Genomic DNA, 12750 nt, shown 5'->3' on the forward strand with positions numbered 1-12750 from the left:
CCTTGCATTCACTCATTCATTCATTCATTCATTCATTTCTTCAACAAGTGTTTACTGAATTCATTCTATGTCCCATATTCTATGCCAGGCTTTTGAGCAAACAAGGCTGACATAGCTATTACTCAAATGAAACTTACAGTCTATTGAGGAAGACAGATATTCAAAAGATAGTACAAGGTGATTAACTGTAATCATAAGTGTGACGAAGGAAAATTTAAGTGTTATGAAAATATGTAACTGGAGAGGGAGCATACCCAGTCTGAAGTGACCCTGAGGACCAGCAAATGCTTTCCTGAGAAAGTAACATTTAATCTGGAACCTGAAGGAGGAGCAGCCGAGCAAAGAAGTGGACCAAGAGAATTCCAGAAAAAGCCCTGAGATGAGTGGATGCTTTGCGTACTGGAGCATTTCAGGCTCAGGACTCAGAGGTATGTTTCCATAATTGTGATAATATGCATTATATATTTGTATATCCTGCTCTTTTCACTTATCATTACCTGAGAGCATTTTCTGATATAACAATTGTAAATACTTGTGCACCCAACACAACAGCACCCAAATACATAAAACAATTAATAATAAACAAAAAAGGAACTAATCAATAATAATACAATAATAATACAGTAGACTTTATTTAAAAAATTTTTTTAATGTTTGTTTATTTTTGAGAGAGAGGGAGACAGAGCACGAGCGGGGGAGGGGCAGAGAGAGAGGGAGACACAGAACCTGAAGCAGGTTCCAGGCTCTGAGCTGTCAGCACAGAGCCCTATGTGGAGCTCGAACTCATGAACCCTACCTGAGATCATGACCTGAGACTAAGTCGGATACTTAACTGACTGAGCCACCCAGGCGCCCCAATAGTAGGAGATTTTAACATCCCACTTACAAAAAGGACAGATCATCTAAACAAAATCAACAAGGAAACAGTGGCTTTGAATGATTAACTGAAACAGAAGGATATATTTGGAACATTTCATCCTAAAACAGTAGAATACACATTCTTTTCAAGTGCACACGGAACATTCTCCAGAACTCATCACATATTAGCCCACAAAAGGAGCCTCAAAAAATTAAAAAAAACTGAAGTCATACCATGCATCGTTTCTGACCGCAGTGCTATGAAACTAGAAGTCAACAACAAGAAAAAATCTGGAAAGACCACACATACATGGAGGTTAAATAACATGCTACTAAACAATGAATGGGTCAGCCAGGAAATCAAAGAAGCAATAAAAAAGTACATGTAAACAAATGAAAATGAAAATACAACGGTCCAAAACTTTTGCGATGCAGCAAAAGCATTTGCAAGAGGGAAGTTTATAGCCATACAGGTCTATCTCAAGAAGCAAGAAAAATCTTAAATAAACAACCTAACCTTACACCTAAAGGAGCCACAAAAAGAACAACAACCAAAACCTAAAACTAGCAGAAGGAAAGAAATGATAAAGTTTAGAACAGAAATAAATGATGTAGAAATTAAAAAAAAAAAAAACATACACACAACAAAACAGATCAATGAAACCAGGAGCTGGCTCTTTGAAAAAAATCAATAAAATTGATAAACTTCTAGCAAGACTTACCAAGAAAAAAAAGAGAAAGGACTCAAATAAATAAAATCACAAATGAGGGAGGAGAAATAACAACCAATACCACAGATTACAAAGAATTATAAGAAAATACTATGAAAAACTATATGCCAACAAATTGGACAACCTGGAAGAAATGGATACATTCCTAGAAACATATAAATAACCAAGATCATAACAGGAAGAAACTGAAAATTTTAACAGGCCAATAACCAGTGAAGAAATTCAATCAGTAATCAGAAAACTCCTAACGAACAAAAGTTCAGGACCAGATGGCTTCACAGGCAAATCATACCAAACATTTAAAGAAGAGTTAACACCTATTCTTCTCAAACTATTCCAAAAAGATAGAAAGGAAGGGAAACTTCCAAATTTATTCAGTAAGGCCAGCATTACCCTGATACCAAGATGAGATGAACATACCACTAAAAAAAGAGAACTATAGGCCAATATCCTTGATGAGCACAGGTGCAAAAACTTCAACAAAATACTAGCAAACAGACTCCACACATTAAAAGAATCATTCACCACGATCAAGTGGGATTTATTCCTGGCTTGCTAGGGTGGCTCAATATTCGCAAATCACCATGATTCATCACTGTAAGAGAAAGAATAAGAACCATATAATCATCTCCATAGAAGCAAAAAAAAAAAGCATTTGACAAAGTTCAACATCCATTCATGAGAAAAACCCTCAACAAAGTAGGTTTACAGGCTTTGAAAGAGGGAGCATATATGCATGCACAAGTGGAACAGACAGAGAGGGAGAGAAAGAATCCCAAGCAGGCTCTGTGCTGTCAGCGCAGAGCCCAGTGCAGGGCTCGAACTCACGAGGAGATCATGACCTGACTGAAATAAGAGTCAGATGCTTAACCAACTAAGCCACCCAGGTGCCCCAACTTTATTTTTGAATCTTTAATAATATATATAATAATACTACTACTGCTGCTATTACTACTACTACAACTATGAATACTAGGGTAGATATAATTCAATGAGGTATTTCATATGAAAGGGTCATCTGTATAGAAAGTTGTGTTACATTGGTTATTCTTTTATCAATGCGGTTAGTTACTATTGACCAAGCGTAGTGACATAGGGATAATAGTTCTAAGCAAGTATAACTAATAATATGCAATAAGATCTTAGCCTGTTTAATCCTGTAATGGACGTTATTGTGATAAATTTTCAAGGGAAAAGATAATATTTAAGCAAGGTAGATAATATTTGTCAAACTTTTTCAAATGCTTTTTTTTTTTGGTTCTATTGAGATGATTATGTGGTTCTTATTCTTTCTCTTACAGTGATGAATCACGGTGATTCATTTGCAAATATTGAGCTATTGCAAATTGAGTTTAAAAATATTATCTACTTTGTTTATATATTATCTTTTTCCTTAGATTTAAAGAGAGTAGACTTATCACTGAATAAACCCAACTTTCGATCAATGATACTGAACTTCAATGAAAAGCTGCACAGACTGTACACATTTTTAGGGAGAAAAAAACAGATGAGCAACCTGAACAATATACACTGTGAGGCCACTTGGTGAGATGCAGGGGGCAGTGTAACAAAGGCTGAGGAAAGGAGTCAGGCCTGTAGCAGTCTGTGCAGGGAGGGGCCCTGCTCCAGTGGGAATTTCCCTGGGCAGAATAGGTGGATTATTCTTCTTTATTAATGAGAGAGCATCTCTGCCTACTTCGTTAATGGGACTGTTAAAAAGAAAAGGTACTGAGTGGTGCAGGGAGCTCTAAACCATGAAAACCACTTAAAGAATTTCATTTGTGCTGGAAAGAAAATGTGAACTGCACTTGGCTGATTTATTAAAATAAAATTAGGAAAAATTTTATTCAAACTATTTGAAACAGATGAATGAATATTTTAATAAATCAATACTTTTTTAGAAATATAATCAATTTTATACTTAAGTTTAGTAAAATGTAAGATGATAAACAATAGGGATTTCCTCATAATTGAAACACTATCATCTTATCATAAACACAGCATTTCAAACTTTATTTTGTGTGTGTGTGTAAGTTCATAGGTCATTGAGTTCAGATCCCCCAGTCACTACTGAATACTCTGTTATTTAGTCATAAACAGAATAAAGGATTAGATTAAAACTTTAACTAGAATATGGAAACTTAATTGGGGATTACTTCAAATAGGAAACAATAGTGTGAATCTGATATAAACACTGTCACTATTATATAGAGAATGAAAATATGAGTGCTTAAAATTTTGTTTGGATAGTCTAAAATTAAAACTGTTTTTGATGAGAATAAGTAAATGTGATCACCAGCAGATCAACGTTTAAAAGAATACAAACTCGTCAGCATTCTGGCATTCTGGGGTATTTAGTGAGTACCAAAGGTGCTGAAGAAAAGCAACAAAAAGAAAAACAAGCTCTAATTAGAAATTATCTCCTTTAGATGAACCGAAGGAGGTTGCATTAAAAACCCACCTAAATTTTCAGATGAGATTTTTTCTTCTAGGCAACTAGAAGAATCCATCTGCCTCTGCTTAACTGCAGTAAAACTGTGAAATGTTCTTTAATGTCCTTCTGGTTCTGGAAGGTATTTACATTATACTGCAAAGCATCAGGTAGGGGACACTGGAGTTAAGAGCAAAAGATTTTACCTTTGAAGATGACCTACTTCCAATTTTATCATTTTGAGGACATTGTCATATTGCTCTTGACAGTCAAGCTTACACTATGATGATTTTATTCCAGCCTATATAGAAAGGCTATCTGACCATTTCCAATAGGATTCACTAAATTTTGGTGAACAAAAATACAGGTAAATGGATTGCATTCATGTTAGGGAAGGAAGACACACATGCATGCTCAGTCCAGAGGTATACATAAGCGGTCATCACATACTTTTTTGTTGTTCTGGCATTATTTGGTTCTCATTTATTTATTTTTTGTGTAAATTCCAAAAAGTTAAAACTTTCATAAGACATTCGAGTGTACTTCTTTATTTTTTTTTATTTTTTATTGAAACACAATTTGGTAATATTGATCTTAAATTTCCCTGTGGACACTCTCCAGGAAGCCCATTAAGGTTCTGACCCCTCCTGGTGACACACGTGCTCTCCAGGGAGTGCGCTATCATCCCATCATTATCTTTTATTCATCCTGATACTCTTGCTAGCCCCTACAGGAATTAGAGACAGCGACTTTTCAAATATATAATAACCATGATAGAATGAAGACCAGGTGAGTGCCTCATAAAAAAAGATACTAAAATACCTCACTAAAATTCCAAAGAATGAGAGTTTTTCCTTGGCTTGTTAGGGCTATTCATTAGAGACGGCCATAGAGTTGGACCTTGAAAAAAGAAGTAGAACTGGTAAAAATGGGGTAAATGGGCATTTCATGAAAAGGCTGGAGTATAAAGCAGTGGTAATTTGTGTGTCTGATTCTAGCACAGGGATTAGAAAGGCAGAAATGGAGAAATGGATAATAAAACGTCAAAGGTGGAAGGAATTCCAGATGTAATCTAGTCCAGGAGCTTTTCAAATCTTTACTTATGGAAGTATCTTCTAAACAAATATCAAGCGTGCAACCAATAGGTAAAATATCAAAGACAGACTTGTGTGGGAAACTAAAGCACTTCAGATCTGTTAGACTTGGCAGAGCACTGTTTGAAAACTAACGACCTAATTCTGTCCTCTGAGGAGAAAATGAGACCCAGAGAAATGACGTTACTCACTCAAGGTCATTATTAGAATTGGAGACCAAGAATCCTTTACTTACTCTCCTTACCCTGCTATCCATGTATAGCACTACGGATTAGCTAAGCAATTTTCAGGCAAGGTTCGAGAAATAAGGTAAAATATTACTCAGATACCATACTTCGATATGAAGAAAAATAACAGTGGTGAACCGTTTCTTAACCTCCAGCTGAATTTTGTTTTATTTTAAATGTGATCTTTATTGTTCATTCTTAATTTCCCTGATGAACAAATTTTTTTTTAATGTAAAACTGAAAATCCCCTAGAAGACCTGTAGCTGGACATTAAAGCGCAGTCATATTGTAGGATTCTGCCAGAGCTTCCAGCTTTGCTCTCTTGGACACTTCCAACATGGGCGATCAATTTGTGTCCTGCTCAAAGAAATGAAGGTTATTTTGCCCAAGTTCAGATTTAATTCACTGCACATTAGATACTTTCTAGTTTACCTATTAAGGCTTTGTGTTATTAATTCTTGATAAGCTTCTAAAATATTTTGATTGGGGTGCCTGGGTGGCTCAATTGGTTAAGCGTCCAACTCAGCTCAGATCATGATCCCACGGTTCGTGGGTTCGAACCTTGCACTGGGCTCTGTGCTGACAGCTCAGAGCCTGGAGCCTGCTTCGGATTCTGCCTCCCTCTCTCTCTGCCCCTCCCCTGTTCATGCTCTGTCTCTCTCTGTCTCAAAAATAAATAAAATATTTTTAAAAATTAGAAAAATAATAAAAAATAAAATTATTTTGATGAATAAAATGAGTCCCTTATATATAACATAAATAAGTCAAATATGAGCTATAAGGCAAGTAAACATGCATTCAATAAAAATTACATTGTTCTTAAATTGCACAGAATTTGTTTTCAATAAGAAAATTCTTACCCAAACACCAAAAAATATTTAAACATCAGGGATTCAAAAAATACATGTTTCAAATTCTTTCAGCTTATGGTAAAATGCTCCTTCACGTCCACATCCATTACATTTATTATATTCCCTCTTGTTATCCAGTTTCTAATAAACAAAACATTCATTCAGTAAATAATACTTATACACAGCATAACAATTTCTTTACACAATACACACCCACACACACACACACACACACACCAAAAAACATTAAAAACAAGTGACAGAACCTCATTAATGACATAGCCTGGTATTATTTTCCAGACTGACTTTATGTCTTATTATTTACTGTGACATGATAAGCATATGGCTCTAAAGACAGTCTCTGAAAGTTCAAATCCCAGCTCTACCCTTTATTAATTATGTGACCTCAGGGAAATGTACCTAAATTCCTTTTGCCTCAATTTCCTTACGTGTAAAAATGAAATAATATCTCATATGTAACTGAGGAAAAAGTATGTTAATACAGTGAATCGCTTAGTATTGTAACTGACATTTGTAAAATATTCAGTGTGTTATTATTAGTCCTAAACGATAAACAAATGAAAGATTCACAAATTTCTTTTTTCAAAGGTAGAAGAAAATCCAGATAGTCTATATGGATTATAAAACTAAACAAAAAAAAATGTAGATTTTAAAATTCTTAAGATATGAAAGAAATAAAAAGTTTAACTTGCAGGAAATACAGTGCCACCACCCACCCCCACCCCCACCCCCAGCTTTTTTAGTGTATATGTCAGCAGCTGTTAAAGGCAATCATTTCTATTTCTTTAAGTAAAACAATCATTTGCCTTCATTCATGAGCAAAACGAGGAGAATAATCTAAGAAGCCAATCTATCTCTTAAAAAGGGTTGGAGCTTGGGCAGGGCAATTCAGAGAGTTGCATTTGAAAGGCGGGTACTGTGCTTAACAGATAGGAGGGGTCAATTCTGAGCCAGGCATTTTTAGGAGGCCCTTTTCTCATTTAATCCTAACCAGATTTTACACTGAGATGTGTTACTGTCCCGGTTTTATAAATGAGAAAACTGACACTCAAAACGGTTCAGGAACTTGAGCAGGGACACGCACCACTGACAAGGACAAGATTCTAACCTAAATGTACCTGATACCAAATGCATTTTCAGGGGTCACCGTCTCATCTGGGGACTCCAGAGTCTGAACAAGCCACTTCATTTAGTTTTTAGAGTGGGCTCATTAGCTACTCTGTTCCCACACTCAACATGTAGCTCTTACCTTACTATAAATTTTACCATCTTTACGGAAAGAAAAATATTTGTTATAAAATCCACTCTACAAGACTTGGATTTTGGAATCTAAACAAGTTTTAGAACCTTAGAAATTCCTGTGGAAATATTACTAGAGCTCTCATATCCAGGAATTCCCTTATAAGGTCTTTATCCTCTATCCCCAGAATCATTTGAATTTCAAGATCATTTGAATTTATGTAAGGTCATGAATCATGAGAATTTGTTTTAGTAATTTTTATAATGGTGCAAATAGTAATACAAAGAAATTCTTTGGGTTAGTAGAATAACAAGAAATACAAAGAAATTTAAGGGTTAGCAGAATAACAAACCCTAGATTTTGGTTTTATTTGACTTGGACATAAATCCTATTTAGAATATTTATATACTTAGAAAAATAGGTATTTCTCTTCTGATTAGATACCCTTTGCCCTTACACTCCAAATTTGGTCACCAGAAACCAACTGTTCTTCAACTTCTATACATATAAAGAAACTTGAAGGATTTAATTCTAAATATACCGGATTCAGCTGATAATACTTCTCATTCTCCATAGTGTGATTTTAATAAATATTTTAATGCTAAAAGTCCATGATTTAAAAAATTAACCTAAGAATCCTTTCAAAATTTAATGGTAGGCTTTGGCCACAGGGAACACATGCACATATCAAGTCAAATAGTTTCCTTTTTCGTTTTAGGATAATCTAAAAACACAAAATAGTTAAGATACTTGAAGCTAAACTGGCAAATGCCTCTATTTTACCCGACCAAGTCTAGGAGAGGTGCAATCAGTAAAATTGATTTATTTACCCACCACTAGAATGGTGAGGGACTTACCTGGTTGGCAAATTTGGAAAGACTAAGTGGGATGCAGAGCTCTCTCTAGACCCTGTTTCTGCCTGCAAGTTCCCACAGAAGGTTACACAGAAAGGAACTCTCGAAAAAATGACATGAATAAATTACATGAATACATATAAATTACATGAATACACTACAGTAGATGCAAGAACAAAATAAAAACAAATTTTAAAATATTGTGTTTCATTACACAGCATTTCCTCACAAATGCTCAACCACATAACCCTGTTAATTTTGCCAGCATGTTCAGCCTAACAAGTGTAAAAAGCAACATAAGTGAGCCTGACGTTAAAGTTGATAACAGTACATATACTCAAACTCAGAAGTTCAACTAATTGCATTGGAAATTGAAAGTAAATTAGAAAGTCGTAAGCAAATTGCCAGTTATAAACACTTAACATATATTTTAGTTCTTACTCTATAATAAAAAAAATTTTATTTCTATGGTTTATCGTAAATGAAAAATAAGACAGGGAACTGGGCATTTTCTTCTTGGCACTTTAAAATAAAAACAATAAATAAATAAAGCTTCATGAAGCTGTAGGTTGCCAGTGCTCATGAAAATAACTGATCCAAGGGCCATTAGTGGCTCATAAAATAAGAAAGCTCAATAAAATAATCATAACCTCACATGTTTATTTAGTTCTGAGACTTAAGTGATGGACCTTTGTACCTGACCATGCCTAGAGACAGTTTCATTACACACACACTCTCTCTCTCTCTCTCTCTCTCTCTCTCTCTCTCTCTAATTATGTAAACTCACAGACACACATTTATGGGACATCTATAATGCCATCATATCTTTCCTTTAGTAAACAGCAAAGCGGTATTATTTAGTTTCCTTTACTAAATAAATCAGCCAAGCAATGGCTTTCTCTTTAAATTATAATTAGTTATAATTTGAAGCCTCTAAATTTCCTATGAATGGCAGATAAACCCAAGCCAGAAAGAAAGGTTCAACTAATATGAATATGTTATAACCCTCTGTAATTACATTTCTAGGTTTCTGAACTTGTTTTATCATTATCAAATTCATTTTAAGTAGTTTTTAAGGACAGGGAATCCAAAATTTTCATACAGTACTCACCTTCTTTCTAACTTCCTAACTTACCCATAATATGGAGAATGCTCAAAACTATGTAATCTCTCAAGTGACAGTAGTGTCTTAGACAAATTTAGGGTGAATAAAGCATATGTTTCTTACATGACAAATAAAATGTTTTCACACACTTAAAAAATATCTCTTATTAGTAACAAAAGAAATTAGTAAATCAATGCCATATCCTTGATTAAAATAGTTGTCCCTGGTCAACCTTCAATTTACAGAAAGCAATGTTTATTTATTTTTATTTTTTTAAGTTTATTTATTTATTTTCAGAGAGAGAGAGAGAAAGAGAGAGAGAGCAGGAGCAAGGAGGGGCAGAGAGAAAAAATCCCAAGCAGGTTCCATATGGTCAATGCAGAGCCCCACGTGGGGCTCGAACTCATGAACCTTGAGATCATGAACAGAGCAGAAATAAAAAAGCGGAGGCTCAACAGACTGAGCCACCCAGGCACCCCTCTCTGGTATTTTAGAACAAGGGACTTCTCCTCCTTTCAATATATTCTCTTTAGCTAGAATCTTGATGTCTTCTCTAGATACATTTTTAGTCATGTCTAGGAGCATTCTCTATTGAGTCTCCCTACTTGACCACAGAGATTCTCACCTTCTTCCCATCTTAACAAAAATCTTGTCTTGACTCCACTGTCCTACTGTTTTTCTTTAATCTTACCCCCTCAGTTCTAAGAAATTGTTTGCTATTTGGGCTCCATGTCAACTTTTACATAGTCTTCTCTCTGGTCTCGCCAATTCCAATCACATTCACTCTTCCTGATGAATTAATCTTTCTAAAGCATAGTTTGGTTAAATCCTTTTAGAGCGAAGTGTGGTGATAGTGGAAGGCAAAAAGGATTCCCAATGGTTCTTCAGCAGCTACAGAACCAAACTGATTCCTCTTCCTCTGGATAAATTTTATTTCATTTCACTATTCTTTTCACCTCTGATTTAACAAAACTGTAAAAGTCACTATTCTTCCACAAAACATTTACATGCCTGCCTCAAATTTTAGTATTCCCTTTGTCTAAAACAGCATTTTTCAAACATTTTTAACCATGACCTAAAGTGAGACATAAAATTGTGACCAAGTATACACACAATTAAACATATGTATGTCAGTATCACATATAAATCCAAAAAATTTCTTGACATAATGACACTCTGTAACTTTTTACATGTAAATCACGATCCACTGAACTTCTTTACCCAGTAATAAAGAGCAACCCACAGTTTGAACACCCTGATGTAGATTATCTACATCCCTAACCTTTTTCTAAATTTGATTCAATTATGTACTTCATTATGCCATCATTCATTTCATTCAAAAGAACAAGTAATAGGGGTGCCTGGGTGGCTCAGTTGGTTAAGCGTCTGACTTCGGCCTAGATCGTGATCTCACGGTTCGTGGGTTCAAGTCCCACATCGGGCTCTGTGCTGTTGGCTCAGAGCCTGCAGCCTGCTCGGATTCTGTCCCTCCCTCTCTCTCTGCCCGCTCCCCCCCCCCAACTCACGCTCTGTCTCTCTCTCCTTCAAAAATAAATGTTAAAAACAAAATTTAAAAGAATAAGTAATAATGCCCTGTTGGAAGTCATGCATTTCTGTCAGCACTGGGAATAAAATATAAGCAAACAAATCCCTACCCTCATGGAGTTTGTAGAGTCCATCCCAAAAGACAATGATCATCCATGCTCCTCTCTTCTTAAAATATTTACCTAATTTATCCATTTCATAGCTATATCATGCTACTTTACATTTCTTCATCTTTTTAATCTAAATCCTATCTGCACAAATAAACTATAATTTCCTTCAAGAGAGGAATCCCTTCCCCCCCCCCCTTTTTTTTTAAAGTAGGCTTCAGGCCCAGTGTGGAGCCCAATATGGGGTTCTAACTCATAACCCCGAGATCAGAACCTAAGCCAAGAATAAGAGTCAGATGCTTAACTGACTGAGCCACCCAGGCCACTTAAGAAAGGAATCTTAATTACACATATTTGCACTCTGTACCTTCATTTAGTAGGGGGAACAATGGGGTAAAGTAAGAACACAATGGGTTCTAGCCTTAGTGCACCACCTACCAGCTTTGCAATGGTGGGCCAGTCACTCAACTTCTCTCCAGTTCAGTTTCTTCATCTGTAAGATGAGGGGGTTGGGCTAGGCCAGTGGTTTTCAAATGCTACTGCAAAAAGTTTTCAGGATTCAGTGCAGGTTCCAAAGCATGAGAAGAAGGGTCTTCACTCAAAAAAGGGACATCAGGGCTTGGATCGCCTTCTCCTTCCTCAGTTGCAGCTTACAATTCTGTTTGGAAAAAAGACAGGTCTCAGTGTTAAAAAAAGTTTTAATTATTAAATCTCCAGAGTTTGCAATCGTGTGCTCTACCTTCTCTGCCATACAAGTTGAGGTGGGGGAAGAAGAATAAGGTAGGAGGAAATGAGGTAGGAAAGAGGCAGGAAAGAAGACAAAATACTTCTAATAGAGTTTATACACTACTGGGTTTCAAAAATTGCTAGGAACAGTATATATGTTACTTTATTGTTTCTATTAAAAACTTCACAAGATAGGAATTATTAGGCTCATTTTACACATGAGAAAAATGAAGCTCAGGAAGGTTGGATAACTTGATCAGGTACTGATCAATTAAGAAGCAGGGAGGCCAAAATATTCTCTTTCCATTATCCCAAGCTACCCTTAAAAGAACCTAACAAGGACATTACATATGCCCTTTATTTTTATTTTTTTTTTTTTTTTGCTTTTCCTATATTTCACCTTAATCCTCACAACTTTGAGGAATATAGTTCTGCATTATTCTTATTTTGCCAATTAGGAAACCAAGGTTCTAAGAAATGAAAGTGACCTGCCCAATGGTAAAATAATTCAATGGGAGCAAGCATGGAGCACAATACCTGAATTCATATTCTGTGCTCTTTCCATACACCAAATTTTCTCCTTTAAAAGAAAGAAAGAAAAATAAGGAAACAGGAAGAGGGAAGGAGGCAGAATGGATGGCACAAGTGGACAATTATAACAATTCCACTGCTTACTTAAGAGGGCTAGTGAGTTAAATGAGATAATGAAAATGAGATCATGGAAAGCACCTTGAAAAATCTGAAATAATCAATATCAGCCATTATTATTAATTATTCAAACAGTGTGCACTGACATTGACATTTTGTGTTTTTGTAAAATTCCATGTGGTAATTACAAATATAAAAGAGCTATATAATGAATTAATTGCTTAGATATACTACAGAAACTCCTATAAAAGAAGGACGATCTGACACTCTTGAGATTATGATACAACAGTTGGTTATATATGCCTGCTTTCT

General features: G+C 35.5%; 1 protein-coding gene across 2 annotated transcripts in view; it reads right to left on the minus strand.

The window, feature by feature from the left end:
- Positions 1 to 12750, minus strand: part of HNF4G (hepatocyte nuclear factor 4 gamma) — a 128609-nt gene that overhangs the window by 68279 nt on the left and 47580 nt on the right. Inside the window, exons 1-2 of one of the 2 annotated variants that reach the window (XM_086696003.1) lie at positions 12328 to 12360; positions 11503 to 11722 (exon numbers count right to left, since the gene is read on the minus strand). The gene's annotated coding sequence lies outside the window, so the exon portion shown is untranslated. Of the gene's footprint in view, positions 1 to 11502; positions 11723 to 12327; positions 12361 to 12750 lie in introns of those variants that run through there. The other variant, XM_086696002.1, reaches the window with a different exon arrangement.

The sequence above is a fragment of the Puma concolor genome, chromosome F2 (genome assembly GCF_028749965.1).
Source record: "Puma concolor isolate L17-30 chromosome F2, mPumCon1.1.hap2, whole genome shotgun sequence".
In the NCBI taxonomy this organism is placed as follows: Eukaryota; Metazoa; Chordata; class Mammalia; order Carnivora; family Felidae; genus Puma; species Puma concolor.